The sequence below is a fragment of the Canis lupus genome, chromosome 5, assembly GCF_048164855.1.
Source record: "Canis lupus baileyi chromosome 5, mCanLup2.hap1, whole genome shotgun sequence".
NCBI lineage: Eukaryota > Metazoa > Chordata > Mammalia > Carnivora > Canidae > Canis > Canis lupus.
This window is the reverse complement of record NC_132842.1, coordinates 43,531,040-43,548,023: the sequence shown is the minus strand read 5'-3', so window position 1 is coordinate 43,548,023 and position 16,984 is coordinate 43,531,040. Positions and strand designations below refer to the sequence as shown.

The 16,984-nt window shown below is 40.7% G+C and overlaps 1 long non-coding RNA gene across 1 annotated transcript; it reads right to left on the bottom strand.

Annotated features, from left to right (window-relative positions):
* Positions 1–536: 536 nt before the first annotated feature.
* On the bottom strand, positions 537–16,909 carry LOC140633630 (uncharacterized). The gene is made up of 3 exons (XR_012031197.1): positions 16,851–16,909; positions 15,860–16,000; positions 537–776 (listed from the first exon to the last, which is right to left on the bottom strand). It is a non-coding gene; the product is annotated as an uncharacterized lncRNA (long non-coding RNA).
* Positions 16,910–16,984: the final 75 nt, after the last annotated feature.

Below are 16,984 nucleotides of genomic sequence, written 5' to 3'. Positions count from 1 at the left end.
ACATCTTGAGTGGAACACATTGTGAGTATAAAATGTGTCTTTCTGGAGGCAAAAAAGAAAAAAAAAGCTAAGCAATTTTTAAAAACTACATTATATCTGTAAAGGTAGGAAAAAGATACAACAGAGTCACATTGCATAATTTCACTAAGGAAATAAGCCAACATTTCAAAGATGAAAAATTATTTCTTGATGGCAAATCCAAGCCACCTAAGGTTTCAGGGAAAAATCTATTTTAAAAACAGTCATAGCAGAGGAGGTTTTAGCTAAAATAATTCATTAGCAGTTAACCTAAGAAACCACAATGTTTCCTGACCACATGATGTTTGTTGACCTGGTTTCTCACCCCCTGGTTTATATGCATATGTTGTTCCTGGCTGACAGCTGTCAGATAGTTTCATACTATCATCATCAATAAATCCTATAGTTAAATGCAGACTAATGAGCCTGTTCAGACTTTCGTCTCCAAGCTGCATTAAATCACACCTCTATCAAGAGCCTACTTCCCAGAAACATCAAACATATAAGATTCTGCAATTATGGAAACTTTTATTCATTTGCTCTATGTGAAGCATTATCCAGAATCCAGAATTTTCAAAAAATGAGTGAGAGCTTTTTTTTCCACATAAAATTGTATATAGAAACCCAATATGTAAAGCATTAAAGAAAAATCTGTTCAGGTCCAAGCTAGATCCGGGCTAAGAGCCCCAATTCCTCAGCTCCCTCCTTTCCCTAGTACTGTGTGGTCCTCGAGGTGCCTCCTCAGATTGCAGCTGAGTCTATGGTAAGAAACAAAACAAAATAACAGACAAGATACTGATAAATTACAAGAGGGACCAAATCTACAAATGAATCCTGTCTTATTTTTTTCAAATATTTTATATTTTTATTCATTTTAAAGAGAGAGAGTGAGCAGAGCAGAGGGAAGGGCCATGGGAGAAGGACAAGCAGATTCCCCACTGCTGAGTGGGGAGTCCAACTCAGAGCTCGATCCCAGGACCCTGAGACCACAGCCCAAGCCAAGCTTCACCGACTGAGCCCCCAGTACCTCATGATTCCTGTCTTCTATAGATGCAGGATTCTGATGTTTAGTGCTTTTTAAACCATGTGAAATTTAAAGTGGCTAAAGTGGCCAATCCCAATTTAACTACAATCAGATTATGCAGAAAGTTTTCTTTTTAACATCAAGCTTAATTCATTTTTTAACCAGGAAAAACAGTGTATTCACAGATATTATTGGGCATTATCTGATTATAAGAATGCTCAAATTAATCTATCATTTAGATTTTAGCAACACTGTAAATAAAAAGTTCAATCTATTTTTATATATTATTGCATGTTCGTTTGGAGACCACCCTCATTGTACAATACAACTCGGCATGACAAGTTTTATTCTAGCAGGATAAAAAAAATGTGGAAGATCTAGAAGTTTGCAATTACAGTAGTCCCACCTATAAGCACCACTTTAAAAAATGAGTCCACAAACCAACTGCATTACAGTCAACCTGAGATGTTAAAAATACAGGTTTTTCTACTTTACATCCAAAGATTCAGGATCTAGGGAGAAGCCCAAGAATCAGTACTTTTTCAAGTGGTCTCCAGGTGATTCCAATGTATACTGTCGCAAGAAGCTGGTGATGCGGAGTTCCAGCAAGAGATAATGGGAATTCTAATAGGCTAGTGTGCAGAGCTCAGCTGCAAGTAAACTACAAAACAGGTAGGCATCTGCAATCCGGGATGTCTCATACTAGTCCTGTGTTAAGTCCTGAGTCAGCATTCTCAGATCTGTTCTTCAACTCTTTGCCTGCTTTGCTCAGCATAGCAGGGTGCCTGGTTCCTGCGGGCTGTTTCCTAAACCCCTACAGCCCGATTTTCAGAGGTCATCAATCAATGAGAGGTACTGGCTTCCATCTGGAAGGCAGAAGAAAGAAAATAGGGGATTTTCCTTGCTTTTCTGTCTTAGCCTCCTCTGGCCACAACTGTCTCTTTGATGGTTTCCACCTTCATCAGCCAGGCCCACTGTGGTTCTCGCTTTCCCTGGTGCTACCTGCCCATAGGGTCTAATCATATCATTTTCTGTCCTCTGTCCTCTGTCCTGCCTTCAGGTGGTAGTGCCTTCCTTCTGCTGCTGCTAATAATATCTGGGATGCTGGAATCCCCTTTTGGCGTCTCAGCCATTTCATCATCCATGTAACTAATTCCCTTTATTAAATGCTGTGTTGGGATCTTGCTCCTACAGGGCCTCTGCCACAGGGCTAGTGAGGTTTCAGAACCAGGACTCCAATCACTCCAGTCACACCAGGCAGGTGGACAAGAATAAGGCAGGAAGGGCCCAGTCATGCAGGGGGGACCCTGTGCCTTGTGCCTCAGGATCCTCCAAATGTGTGTTGAAGCTTGGTGCTGCTCCAAAGGCTGCATCCCATGGCCTTCGGAAAGGTCATGAGGGTACAGTGTCTTCTGGAACCCATACGACTGGAGTATCTAGTATAGAGTAGCTGCTTAATAAATAACGATTGGATGTGCATAGTTTGCAAGGGAAACTATCTGATCTGAATTAGGGGGAAGAATTTGAAAAAGATTCTTTTTCACACAGTCTAGAAATATTTCTGGTGTGAAAATGAGATGATAGGTTGTTCTTCTGAGACCGTTGTTATTTTTAAGCAGCTAGAACTTTTTTGGTGAACTGAATAATATTTTATAGGGATGAATCAGGCTTTTTTAAAACTAGAAAACCAGGCCCATGAACTAAGACTTTATTTTTATTTACCTGGCAATAAATATTTAACAGTATCTTTTTATCTTTTTTTTAAGATTTATTTATCTGAGAGAGAGAGGAGGCAGGAGGAGGGGCAGAGGGAGAGGGAGAAGAAGACTCCCTACTGAGCATGGAGCCTGATGCAGGGCTCTATCCCAGGATCCCAAGATCATGACTTGAGCTGAAATTAAGTCGGCTGCCCAATGGACTAAGCCACCCAGGCACCTCTGTCAGTATCTTACTTTTGCAAAAAAAAACCCTAACAAACATGTATGAGATAAGTAACACCAGCTGCTTGTTATGTTAGATTTCTACCACAGTTTTTTATTTTTTTATTTTTTATATTTTTAAAGATTTATTTATTTATTCAGTCAGAGAGAGCGTGAGAGAGGCAGAGACAGAGGCAGAGAGGCAGAGGGAGAAGCGAGCTCCATGCAGGAAGCCCGATGTGGGACTCCATCCCGGGTCCCCAGGATCACACCCCGGGCTGCAGGCGGCGCTAAACCGCTGCGCCACCAGGGCTGCCCTCTACCACACTTTTGTATTAAAGTGTTACATTCGAGAACAATTAAGATTAGGAGGAAGCAAAATGTATTGAGATTCATGGGTTAATTTTTCAATGTACGTTGGTACATGTAATATTTTTATTTATTAAAATTACATGAAGTTGGGCAGCCCCAGTGGCTCAGCAGTTTAGCGCCGCCTTCAGCCCAGGGAGTGATCCTGGAGACCCGGGATCGAGTCTCACATCGGGCTCCCTGTGTGGAGCCTGCTTCTTCCTCTGCCTGTGTCTCTGCCTCTCTCTCTCTGTGTCTCTCATGAGTAAATAAATAAAACCTTAAAAAAAAAAAAAAAAAAAAAAACCTTAAAAAAAGGTTATTTTTTTAAAAATTACATGAAGTTGAAATGTCCATGTAATTAGCCTCAATAACTAAGACATATAATTATTTTTTAATTTATTTTTAAGAATTTATTTATTTATTTATTTATTTGAGAGAGAGAGAGAGAGAGAAAGCATGAGGGGCAGGGGAAGCACAGAGGGACAAGCAGACTCCCTGCTGAGCAGGGAGCCCAACTTGGGGGTTGATCCCATGACCCTGAGATCATGAACTGAGTAAAAATCAGATGCTTAACTGACTGAATCACCTAGGTGCCCTAGCATATAATTTTTAAAAAATATTTATTTGTAATTTATTTGAGAGAGAGAGAGCCTGAGCATGAGCAGATTGAGGGGAGAGGGGCAGAGGGAGAAGGAGAAGCAGACTCTCTACTGTGCAAGGAGCTGACATGGAACTCAATCCCAGGATCCCGAGATCATGACCTAAGCCAAAATCAGATGATTAGCCAACTGAGACCCCTAGGTGTCCCAAAAGGTTTTAAATGAAATGCTCTAATGGGCCCTCAGAACAATAATTTGCTCATATGGCATATATGTCCATAGTACGTGTAGTTAAATAAGGACAGTGTTTGTACCCTCTGTTTACTTTGTTGTTGTTGTTTAGATTTTATGTCATTGAATTAAGGACCTTGACAAAAGATAGCTGGGACCTAAAATCACATATATCTTTAAGATTGGAGAACTTCTCTCAGTGCAGTCAGAGGGAGATGTGCCTATGGAAAAATGGTCAGATGCACTGTTGCTGGCTTAGAAGAGGGAGGAGGGAGACTCTGAGCCAAGGAATGTAGGCAGCTTTTAGAACCTGAAAAGGAAAGAAATGAATTCTCTTCTAAATCCTCCAGAAAGGAACATAGACTTGCCAACACCTTGATTTTAGCCCAGTGAGACACATATTGAACTTGTGACCCACAGAACTATAAAACAGTAAGTTCGCATTGATTTACACCACTAAGTTTGTGGTAATTTGTTAAAGCAGCAGCAGAAAGAAATATATTGTCCTCCTGGTTGTTGGAAATGCAACATTTAAAAAAAATCTCATGCTTTTATCCCTGGGGCACCTGGTTGGCTGAGTCTTTTAGTGACTGATTCTTGATTTCGGCTCAGGTCATGATCTCAGGGTTGTGAGATAGAGCCTTGCGTAGGAGACTCCACAGGGAGTCTACTTGAGATACTTTCCCTCCCCTGTTGGCTGCTCACACTTGCTCTCTCTCTCAAATAAATAAATAAAATCTTTTTTAAAAATCTCCGTTTTTTTTTTTTTTGTTTTTGTTTTTGTTTTTTATCCCTCATGGGCTGCCACTGTCAGCAGTAGCAACAGTGTTCCTAGAATGTTGGAAGTGTGGCAAGATTGAAGCTATGAACTGTATTGAATCAAACAAATATGCAAAGACTAAAAGGTACAGTGGGCTTCTGCAGTTCAACCCCTTGGGTGTCCTTGGAGGCTCTGTCATGAAAAGAAGTGGTGTTTCTGGAAGGTACAGAGGCCAGGGCAATGCTTCTACATAAACCTGGTCCTGGTGTAACAACAAAAGTAGCTTCATAGATAGGGAAATCATTTCAATAAACACACAGCATGCCAGTGATCCTAAAAACCTGTTCAGGCATCTAAGAACTAGTTACACCTCCCTGACCTGAGGCCAATAAGATGATCTCTCTGTGGTTTCTGACAGCAAGAGAATAATACGGCTAAGCAGAAAACTCAATCATGATTAGTAACCCTGCAAAGTAATAACTCGAGAGTGTGTCTATGAATTGCAAACCCACTCTCTCCACCAACCTTCAGCCTTCTTTGGTAGGGAGCTTTGATGGGTTTCCCCCCATTATTTGTAAAGTATTATGTAAATATGACTGCAATACAAGTTTCCTAAATCCTCCTATACAGAAATTCTGGAACCACCACTGGAACTAATACTTGATGCATGATGATACATCATCAGTTGAAAATAATTTGACAAAAAAATAAATAATAATTTGACATTATCTTCTCAAGTTGTATGTATGCATACTTGTATTAGTTCCTGATGTTTGCTGTAGCAAATTACCACAAACATGATGACTTAAAACAATAGTAATTTATTCCCTCACAGTTCTGGAGACCAGAAGTTTAACATCAGTTTTACTGGACTGAAATCAAGGTGTTGATGAGGCACCTTGCCTTCTTCTCTTTTGCCTAGATTCAAACCTCCTTCTACCTCTCACTTTATAAGTACAGTTGGATTGCATGTAGAGCTCATTTGGATAATTCAGGATAATCTCTCTATCCCAAGATATTTAACTTAACCACATTTGCTAAGACTCTTTTTCTGTATAAAATTATGGTTATAGGTTTGGAGGATGAGAAGATGGACATATCTTTGGGGATGATTGCCATCCTATCCCAATACTCTAGCAATTCCAATTCTATTAAGTGCTCTAGAGATACTTACTACCTAAGTGTATTTTTTGAAATATATTTTAAAAGTCCAAAGTAGGGATCCCTGGGTGGCGCAGCGGTTTGGCGCCTGCCTTTGGCCCAGGGCGTGATCCTGGAGACCCGGGATCGAATCCCACGTCGGGCTCCCGGTGCATGGAGCCTGCTTCTCCCTCTGCCTGTGTCTCTGCCTCTCTCTCTCTCTCTCTGTGACTATCATAAAATAAATTAAAAAAAAAAAAACTCTTAAAAAAAAAAAAAGGACTCAAAATTTTAAAAGTCCAAAGTAAATCAGCCAGTTGTCTATTGACAGGTGAATGGATAATTAGAAACATATTCACACAAATGGAAATTTATCCATCAGTGAGAATGATTGATCTGTAGGAACAGGAAAAAACACGAATAAACACTACAAATATTGGTGAGTAGAAAAGGAAAGCCCCCCCAATGTACATATTGATACTGTTTTTATAAAATTCAAAACATGTAAACACTGATTAGGGACAAATATGTGGCAAAGCCATAATTTTCTTTCAAAGATTGATTGATTGATTGATTGATTAGAGAGAGAGAGAAAATCAGTGGGGGGTAGGGGCAGAGGGAGAGGGAGAGATTCTCAAGCAGACTCCCCACTGAGTGCAGAGCCTGAGGCAGGGCCCTGTCTCACCACCCTAAGACCATAACCTGAGCTGAAATCGAGAGTCGAACTCTTTTTTTTTTTTTTTAAGATTTTATTTATTTATTCATGAGAGACACACAGAGAGAGGCAGAGACACAGGCAGAGGGAGAAACAGGCTCCATGCAGGGAGCCCAACATGGGACTCGATCCTGGGACCCCAAGGTCACGCCCTGGGCCCAAGGCAGGTGCCCAACTGTTGAGCCACCCAGGTGTCCCGAGAGTCGAACTTTTTTTTTTTTTTTTAATTTTTATTTATTTATGATAGTCACAGAGAGAGAGAGAGAGAGAGAGAGAGAGGCAGAGACATAGGCAGAGGGAGAAGCAGGCTCCATGCACCGGGAGCCCCACGTGGGATTCGATCCAGGGTCTCCAGGATCACGCCCTGGGCCAAAGGCAGGCACCAAACCTCTGCGCCACCCAGGGATCCCTCGAGAGTCGAACTCTTAACAGACTGAGCCACCCAGGAGCCCCACCATGATTTTAAGTAAAGGGAATGATAAAGGCAAAATGTAGTATGTGGTCACCTCCATGTTGGAGACAGTGGAAAATGAGCAGGCTGGGGGTTTGGGATTGGGAAGGAATACTGGAGCAACTTCAATATGGAAGGTGTTTTAGCTCCTATGCTGGATGGTAAGCCCTTAGATGTAATGTTACAAATATTGCTTTATATGTTTCACATATTGCATTTTACAAAACACCAAAGTAATTAGTGACATTGCATTAGGTGTTTTTTTGTTTGTTTGTTTGTTTGTTTTTTTGTGGCTAGGTATATGGATTCAAGCTTGCTAGAGAAAACAAAGGGATTGATCACAAGGATTCATAGACATAGGAAGTGGAAGACATCTGGGCTCTGAAACAACCTAAGGACCAATCCTCCACTCTTACATGCAAAGGAGAAAGAGGCTGCTGCAGGAAGGCAGATAGCTTCATCTTTGAGACCAGTGTTTCCTCCCTAAATATGAGTAACAGTCCCCACACCCCCCCAAAAAAAAGAATACCCAGATTAAATGAATCACAATTCCAAGGAAGCCACAAAATAAACTGCATACTTAATAAGTATGCCAGATTATTCTCATTATCAGGGAAATTTGGGAAATTTTTGGAGCAGTGCTTCCCAAATGTTAAATGTACACAGGAATCACTTGAGATCATGTTGAAATGCAGATTTAATAGTTCTGAGGTGCGGCCCGAGTCTGCCTCTCTGAGAAGCTTCAGGAAAGGCAGACACTGCCAATCAAGGGCACTATTTGAGAAGCTAGGTTGTAGAGTCAGTACAATAGTGCAGAGACCTCCTTTGAGAATCTGGGAAGAGCTATCTATAGATCTATTTCATAGCAGAATGCATAAACATAGAATTAATATAAAATTGCAAAGGGTTTGGAGAGCCTCTGAACACTATTCTTAAGCTAATAGAACATACCATCAACCTGGTTCTGATGAGGAGGTGACAGGAATCTTTAGTTAATAATATCCAATGTCAGGCAGCCCAGGTGGCTCAGTGGTTTAGCGCTGCCTTCAGCCCAGGGCATGATCCTGGAGACCCGGGATCGATTCCCATGTCGGGCTCCCTTCATGGAGCTTGCTTTGCCCTCTGCCTGTGTCTCTGCCTGTGTGTGTGTGTGTGTGTGTGTGTGTGTGTCATGAATAAATAAAATCTTTAAAAAATAATAATAATATCCAATGTCTATTAAGTACTACTATAGGCTTTGGCACTGTTGTGCTAAGTGTTCTAGACATATTATCTCATTTAAACCTCACAACAAACCTATGAGGTGGGTACTTCTATTATCATTCTTATCTTATAAGTAAGGTAACTGGTGCACAGGAAGTTTTAGGTAATTTGCTCAAAGGTGTTTAGTGAGCCCAATTCTGGGGTCCAGGTGTTTAATTACTATGTAATACTGAGGTCTTATTAATGTGTTGCAATTACTTTAAGGAGAGTGATTTTTATTTAATTAAAACTTGTTTGGAAAGTAAAAACGTGAGCACACAAGATCCGAGGTTTTCAAATTCTGATGGGCATCAGAATCCCCTGGGGCTTTTGTTAAACATGAGAAGAAAATAATGCTTGGGTTCCATAGTAGATCTTCATCTTAGAATCTCTGGAGATAGAATGGAGCAGGGCACTTATGTTTTATGATTGAATTTTTTTTAAAGGTTATTTTTAAATCTACAACAAGCTCTAAAACACTTCATTCTAGCTATAGGTGGCAACAGACGCTTTGACAGGGAATCCAGATGTTTAACAGGAATGAAATGAAGGATCACCATTGCCTCAGGCATAAGGAACAGCTTACTTTTTGCAAGATTTCTTAATACCCCTGTGGCCAGAGGGCCCTTTCCCGTGGCTTTCGTTTTTAGCTCTTCGGGTTTCTTCTGCTTCTCTTTCTGTTTCTGCTCGAATGCTTTATCTCATCTATCTCCTCGGCCTGCTTCTTGGGCTGCTGCAGGCTTCTTCTTCCCACTGTCGCAGCCAGATGCGACACTTGTCACCCCTTCTGCAGACCCTGCCACCGGAAGCCTGTTTAACCAACACCCCAGATGATTTCAAAGTGTGAAGTTCCAGTATCACTGCTACAGATTTTTCAAAGGCAGATTTTAAAAGTGCAAAGTAAAGTTAATCTGTTATGTGAGACATTCTGAAAGGGAAGGTAACTCTGAAGGTTAGGAAGTTCCTAGAAATGCATTATTGACTGATCTTAATGAGGAAGAAGAGGAAGGAAGGACATGTAGGTTTCCTTTGCTCCTTTTTTTTTTTTTTTTAAAGTTTTCTTTATTTATTCATGAGAGACACAGAAACAGGCAGAGGGAGAAGCAGGCTCCTTACTGGGAGCCCGATGTGGGACCCGATCCTGGATCCCGAGATCACGCCCTGAGCCAAAGGTAGAAGCTCAACCACTGAGCCACCCAGGCATCCCTTCTTTGCTCCTTTGACTTCCAATCAGGAGTATTATGTAACATCGTGATGTAGAAGGTAATAGATTGACTTTTAAAAGTACTTGGCATAATAGAGGACACAAAAAAATGCTTATAAAGTGGTACCATGGACCTGCAAGAATAGTGGCAGGAAAATTAACCCTACTTCCCACCTTCACTCCCAGACAAACTTAAATTTAACAAAATAGCAGAAAAGGGTGGGAGGCACAGCTTGACTGCCTGCTGAGCTCCTATTTATTTTCATTTTTCTCATTTGTTTATTTGAGCTTTTTTTTTTTTTTTTTTTTTTTAATTTGTATTTAACTGCATGTGACTTCATTGTGCCAAGTACAAGTCTGGAGCTGGGAATGCAGTGCTGAAGGAAGCCTACTCCCATTGCTTAAGGAAATGAGTGAAGCAGTCATACCCATACAGGGATGAGGTTTAGAAGAGGGACAAGTATAATGTAAGAAGAGCACATACCGAGGGTTGTGAACAGGAAAGGAATCAGGAGAGGAGGGTGGATTGTATCATGTTTCTAAAACAGCTGAAGAAGGTAGATTCTGAAGAAGAGTAGGAAACGGATGGGAATCCTATTCAAGATTTGTTTTTAAAGAACAATATATGTGTTGTCTTTAACACTATAAATATCTTATAGGTAATTAACTTCTGTATTTCTGGTGATACATTTTTAAAGAGATTGTTAAAGCAATGATCTGTGAGCATCGTAGAGAAAGGAAGTGGTGATCAACAGGGCCAGGTGTGGATTTACTAAGAACAAGTCACTTCAGACCACCCCTTTGGTAGATTAGGGAACCAGGGTAGATTTTGGGTTGAGTGGGTGGTAAGAAAGCAGAAATAATGGAGGTGGATTCACAGAAATGTTTTTGAAAAAAATATATATTGTGTGTTTGGTTAGATCAGATGTTTGTTAGGCAACTGCACTCATGCTTTTGTATTTGATCATTTCAGTAAGCCTATTAAGAAAATCTTGGCTTCCTAAAAACCAACAACAACATAAAACTCAGTTTCCACAAGCTTGACACTGGAGGAGAGTGTTGGAGGAAGGAGAATATTTCCACAGAGCTCATTTGCCCATCCATGAGGTCCCCATGGCTGATCCTAGAGAGTCACTTCTTTTCCTATGGTTCCTCACATTTGTGCCCTGGTTCAAGAGTGTACAGAAGACTTTAACCCTCATACCTTTTAGCAAAACTGTAAAAGGAAGTTTGGGAAGCCATAAACAAGAATTTAGGAAAGATGGAGGGTAACTGAATGGAAATAAACATAGAAAAGGACTTGAAACCAGATAATCCAGTTTACAAAATAAGGTTTCCTCCTCTTCAGTTTATAGTCCACTGCAGAGATTAAGACTTCTCACTACTAGATTATGTGTTTTATTTATTTATTTATTTATTTATTTATTTTTAGATTATGTGTTTTAAATGACTCTTTTCAGCAGGTCACTATGCATTTTCAGTGATTCTTCTTTGCCTCCAGACACACTGTTAAGCTATAAACTGCTATAACCTTTCTTTTAGAACCTTATCTTCCACTCATTCACACTGTGAGCTTTTTCACCCTTCCTACTCAGGCTTCAGAACATGTCATTTGTTTTGCCTCTTTGCTCAAACCATTCTTCAAAGTGTCTTCTCCTTCAGCATTCGTTTCTGTCTGCCCAAATTGTTTTATTCAGGGAACTGTGGTCTGAAGGACCAGATTTGATTAAGCTAGCTCAAGGAAAAGGTTTTCTTAGAGTAATAGGACATGTGTTTTCTCAGAAATATGATCCACCATGCTCTTGAGCCCTGTATCAGTTGTGAACAATTGAGGCTTACAATTGTTTTTTTCTCACATTAAGAAGAAATCTGGAGGTAGCCAATTGCTAGTTGTTTTAGTGGCTCAACATTATAAAGACCAGTGGTACTACTCTTCTTGGCCTTTTCCTCATGATCAGAAGGTGGTTGTTATAGCTCTAAAATATCATGTCCATGTTCAAAGAAGGTGGAAAGAGAAGGGAAGGGAAGCCAGTCTTTACCTTTGGTCAGGAAAGCAAAAACTTTCACAGAAAACTGACACTAGATTTCTGCTTATATTACATATAAAAGAACTGTGTAACCTAGCTGCTCATAAAGGAAGTGAAATCACAAGCCACAAGTGATTACTATTGAGACTATGTAAAGAACTTCTACACTTTGAAAAAAATAAGATAAACAACCCAATAGAAAGATATGCAAAAGACAGGTAATTGACAGAAGAAGAAACATTTTTGGTGAATAAATTTAGGGAAAGATGACCAATCAATCACATTAGTGATCAGGGAAATCAAATGATGACTACATTGTGATAACTACACCTTATGACTACATATTATAACCACTAAATTAGCAAAAAGTAAGACATCTTAAAAAGAAGTGTTGATAAAAATGTGGGGTTGGCTCCACTGCCAGTGTGGGTGAGGTAAAATGGTACAACCACCTTGGAATACTTTCTGGGATTATCTAATGAAGTTGGATGTGGGCATATACCATGATGCAGCAGTTCCACAGCCAGAGATGCCACACAGGAGACATGCATATCAATGTTTACAGCAGCATTTTTTTTTGTAATAGCAAAAATGGAAATAACCCAGATGCCCATTGTCAAAAGTATATATAAAGGATATATTCATATGGTAGATCTATAACTATTGCAGCCACACAAGTGAATACAAGAAATACTGTTTCAAGTGGAAAAAAAAAATCAAAGGCAGATTACATACATCGCATAGTGTTTTTAAAAGCTAAAACCCAGAAAGTTAAACAATACATATTTTTAGAGTTATATATATTTATGGTTATATGTCTTTCTATAGAGAAATAGCAAAACCAGGAAAAGATAAGGACAAAATTCAGGACAGTGGTTATCTCTCCTAAAGGAGGGAAATGGGATAAAACACACAGGTAAATTCATTAATACTACAATATCCTAGGTATTAAATTAAGTAGTGGATTAATAGTTCCTCATTTTATTATTATGCCCCATAACTTATATTTCATATATATTTATATGTTAAATGTTATATAACAGGAAGTTTAAGGAAAAATAACTTTGGTAATAAATGTTAAATGGATTATATCTTTTTTTTTTTTTAATTTTTTATTTATTTATGATAGTCACACACAGAGAGAGAGAGAGAGAGAGAGAGGCAGAGACACAGGCAGAGGGAGAAGCAGGCCCCATGCAGGGAGCCCGACGTGGGATTCAATCCTGGGTCTCCAGCATCGCGCCCTGGGCCGAAGGCAGGCGCCAAACCGCTGCGCTACCCAGGGATCCCAAATGGATTATATCTTATTGTAAAACTTTTTTGGGGGGAGACACATGCTCTGGGGAATAAGACATTTATATTTTTAATTGTTTTCATTTTACAATGATATTTGAGTATAATAAAAACTATATTTGTTTCAGCTCAGGTGGGGAGAAAGAACATAAGCACATACAAACACAAATACTGTAGGCAAATTTATTCTTACTACCTTGCGGCAACTTTGTGAAATAAATATGCAATTGAGACAAGAAGCACAGTTAGAACAGAGAGAGGAAGACTTAATAATATTATGTTAAAGAATAGTGCAAATGGAGTGGGGACAGAAGTGAGAATACAGATATATATATATATATATACATTTTTTTTTTAAAGATTTTATTTATTTATTCATGAGAGACCGAGAGAGGCAGAGACACAGGCAGAGAGAAGCAGGCTCGCAGGGAGCCTGATGTGGGACTCATCCTAGGTCTCCAGGATCATGCCCTGGGCCGAAGGCGGTGCTAAACTGCCAAGGCACCCAGGCTGCCCGAATACAGATTGATTGATTGATTGATTGATTGATGTCACACAGAGAGAGAGAGAGAGAGAGAGAGAGGCAGAGACACAGGCAGAGGGAGAAGCAGGCTCCATGCACCGGGAGCCCGACGTGGGATTCGATCCCGGGTCTCCAGGATCGCGCCCTGGGCCAAAGGCAGGCGCCAAACCGCTGCGCCACCCAGGGATCCCCTACAGAAATATTTAAAGAGAAAGTGGAAATGGAAGATGGAGACTATAGTCTTCTTTTAAAAGTGCTTAGCAATGAAAGAAAAGATTAGTTTTGTCTCTTTGAAGGAGTCTTCAGGACTACTTTTCCCAAAACCTCTCTGCTTTGCTTTTGTTTAATGCATGCATTACAGATAGAAACATGCAGGCCCAAGGACAAACTTTGTTAAGCATTTAAGAAAGTTTCTGGGGAAAAAAAAAAAAAAAGCTCCTGAGGTTTCATGTCCACTCTAGGGACACACTTGTACCTATCCCCAAGGGGATGTTAACAGTGTCATTATTCAATCAATGTTTCCTTTTTATTATTTTCACTATCATTTCAAGGTCATTTAACTCATTCTCTTTTTTTTAAGATTTTATTTATTTATTCATGAGAGACAGAGAGGCAGAGACATAGGCAGAGGGAGAAGCAGGCTCCATGCAGGGAGCCGGACATGGGACTTGATCCCCGAACCCAGGATCACGCCCTGAACTGAACACAGAGGCTCAACCGCTGAGCCACCCAGGCGTCCCTAAGTCATTCTCAGTTCCAAATAGTACAGCAGAATCCAATCATGACAACAGACCAAAACAACACCACCTCCAAAAAAAAACTCCCACCCTAAAAGACAATGACATTTCTTAGTCATTCTCTCCTCAGGGGAGAACTTATTCATTGCTTATAATCTGCACAAATTACAGACCCCATTTTAAAATACCGGAAATGACTTAATACATTTTAATGGACTTTGCTTTGTTCACCTATTTTTAAAGCTCTTATCTGTAATTCCTACAAAGGGCAAAAAAATCTATTAATATATTAACTGTTTACTTTCTTCTAATCTAAGAAAATATATTTTGGTGTTGGGAGAGAGACAGGAAAGAAGAATGCTTCATCTCCCTGCGCAGTGTTTCCAGAGCTCCCGGTAAAACCTTTACTCCTGCTTTGCATGCCTGCTGTACACCAACACACTTCTATCACAATATTCATTTAATTAGGGCACCTGGGTGTCTCAGTCGGTTGCATCTGCCTTTGGCTCAGGTCATGATCTTGAGGTCCTCGGATGGAGCTCTGCATCTGGCTCCTTGCTCCGTAGGGAATCTGCTTCTCTTTCTCTCTTTGCCCCTCTCCTGCCAGCTCATGCTCTCTCTGTTTCTCTCTCAAATAAATACAATCTTTAAAAATTTTTTCATTTAATTACATTTCAATCTTCTTGACCTGGCGGTAGGCTCTTAGAAGACAGAGATATATTCTTGCTCATCTTAGTCTCTCTAGACTGTGCACTAAGTTTGGTATGTATTGGGAGACTAGATAAATGCTAAAAGAATGAATGAGTGAATGAACAACAAACTTTTATTAGCCAATAGGGTTTTCTGAATGTTTATCTTTGAAAAAGCATTTTAAAAATCACGTTTATTTCAAAAGCTATTTAAATGAAGCACTGTCCCTAGACTATGCCCAGCACATAGTCGCAATAAATATATATATTTTTGCAATAAATATTTTTTGAATGAATATCAAATAGTTAGATATCACAAGAAATTTCAATTTACTGTGGCTTGCACTCTTCATACTTCCTTGTAACTGCCCTTGTAACCGGAAGTAAAGGAAGCCATATAAACAATGGCACATCATTCTCAGTTACAAGTTGTTTAAAACTTTTATTTTATTTATTTATTTATTTATTTATTTATTTATTTATTCATTCATTCATTCATTCATTCATTCATTCATTCATGAGAGACAGACAGAGAGAGAGAGAGAGGCAGAGACACAGGCAGAGGGAGAAGCAGGCAGGCTCCATGCAGGGAGCCCGATGTGGGACTTGATCCAGGGACTCCAGGATCACTCCCTGGGCCAAAGGCAGGTGCTAAACCACTGAGCCACCCAGGGATCCCCTGTTTAAAACTTTTAAAAGCCATTCAAACAAAAAGTGAAATACAAAATTTATATTCTTTTAAAAGAAAAACCTGCTTCCTCAAATACATTTTTGCTTGTGGGGTATCACTTGGGGCTCTATCTTCAGAATCCTTGATGGAAATGGTATCTCCATTGGTTTTAGGGTCATCTGTCAGGAAAAGTCTGAGAGGTAGTAGGTAAAGTTTTTGATTTGCATCTTACATCTTGTATAAGAAGATATAAGGAGAAAACATACCAGTTGTTAACATCTGTAGAGGTTTTAGCCTTTTATAAAACTTTCATATTATTTTTTTCCAGGTGTCACAACTTCATTTTTTTTTTTTTTTTTTGGCTCCACACCCAGCATGGAACTCAGGATTCTGGATCAGGACCTAAACTGAGATCAAAAGTCAGGACTGTGATTAAGGCCTAAATTTGTCAGGGTTTGAACTCAGGACTCTGATCAAGACCTAACCTGATCAATGCTTGAACTCAGGACTCTGGATCAAGACCTGAACTGAGATAAACAGTCAGATGCTTAATGGACTGAGCCACCCAGGCGCCCTCAGGCTTCACTGCTTCTCCACCACAACACACAGCAGGGATTATCATCCCAATTTTTCAGATTAGGAAACTGAGTTTGCTAAATCTCTGCTAGGGTCCTCCTAGAATAAAGGAGGGGAGGGTGGCTCATTTCAGGTAAAGAAAAGTAATTGACACTTATTAAAACGGTGAGGAAGACGATTGCTTTTGGGGGTCAAAATTATTGCAAAAGGAGAAAGAAATTGTGCTTAACTTTGAATACAGTAAAGATTGCTGAGAATTTACGGCCAACAAACAAGCAGAGCGAGGGAGTCCATATGAAGGAACAGTAAGGCAGGCCAAAGGTGGCGGTGGCGGATAAGGAGTGTGATCACGTATCAAAGGCATCAGACGTCAAGGAGGCCGGATGACTTAGCAGGATTCCTACTAATACTGGGCTCAGCCAGGCCAGCCTTGAAGGCCTAGGTGGGAGCCCGGGCAAGTAGAAGGCTCAGAGGCGCCGGAGTAAACGCCTGGCCAGGTCTTGGTCACGGGCTCTCTCGGACCTCTGTATTACCCAATCCCTGCGGACGGGGATGGCTGGCAGAGGGCCGGCCTCGCTCTCCCTCTGGGGAGCCAGCCATACCCGGCGGCCGTGGCTGACCAAGCCTCCCCCTGCGACCGGCAGAGCGACGCGGGTCGCAGCTACGCCCCTAGCATCTCACCGGAGGCGCCCAAACGTCCGCAGGACCGCGGCTCCTCCCACTTCTGGGGCGGGCGGGGCGGGGCGGGGCCCGCAGGTCGGGCGGGGCGGGGCCGGCGGCGGGGCGGGGCCCGCAGGTCGGGAGGGGCGGGGCCG